Raw genomic sequence first — 524 nt, forward strand, 5'->3', positions numbered from 1 at the left:
GGCATGGTGGTGCATGCCTGTAGTCCCAGCTACTCGGGAGGCTGAGGCAGGAGGATCACTTGAGCCCAGGAGTTTGAGGTTGCTGTGAGCTAGGCGGACGCCACGGCACTCACTCTAGCCAGGGCAACAAAGCGAGACTCTGTCTCAAAAAAAAAAATTAGCTGGGCATGGTGGCTTATGCCAGTAGCCCCTGCTTCTTGGGAGGCTGAGGCAGGAGGATGGCTTGAGCCCAGGAGCTCAAGGCTGTAGTGAGCTATGATCACACCACTGTACTCTAGCCTGGGTGACAGAGTGAGACTCCAGCTGTAAAAAATAATAATAATAATAATAATTTTTAACAGTCTTTCCCAGAGCTTCCTAACCTGCAGCAGTATGTGCCAGTTTCCCTTTCACTCAGTGTACACCTCTCTTCCTAAAATCCTTCTTCACTGTCCTCCTGGAAAGTCCCTTTCTTCTACTCTGTGTTGAATCTCCTGTTTTTGGTATCCATGTCTTCCTCTTCCTTGGTGAATTCCCTCATTTTG

The sequence above is a fragment of the Propithecus coquereli genome, unplaced genomic scaffold (genome assembly GCF_000956105.1).
Source record: "Propithecus coquereli isolate 6110/MARCELLA unplaced genomic scaffold, Pcoq_1.0 Scaffold409, whole genome shotgun sequence".
In the NCBI taxonomy this organism is placed as follows: domain Eukaryota; kingdom Metazoa; phylum Chordata; class Mammalia; order Primates; family Indriidae; genus Propithecus; species Propithecus coquereli.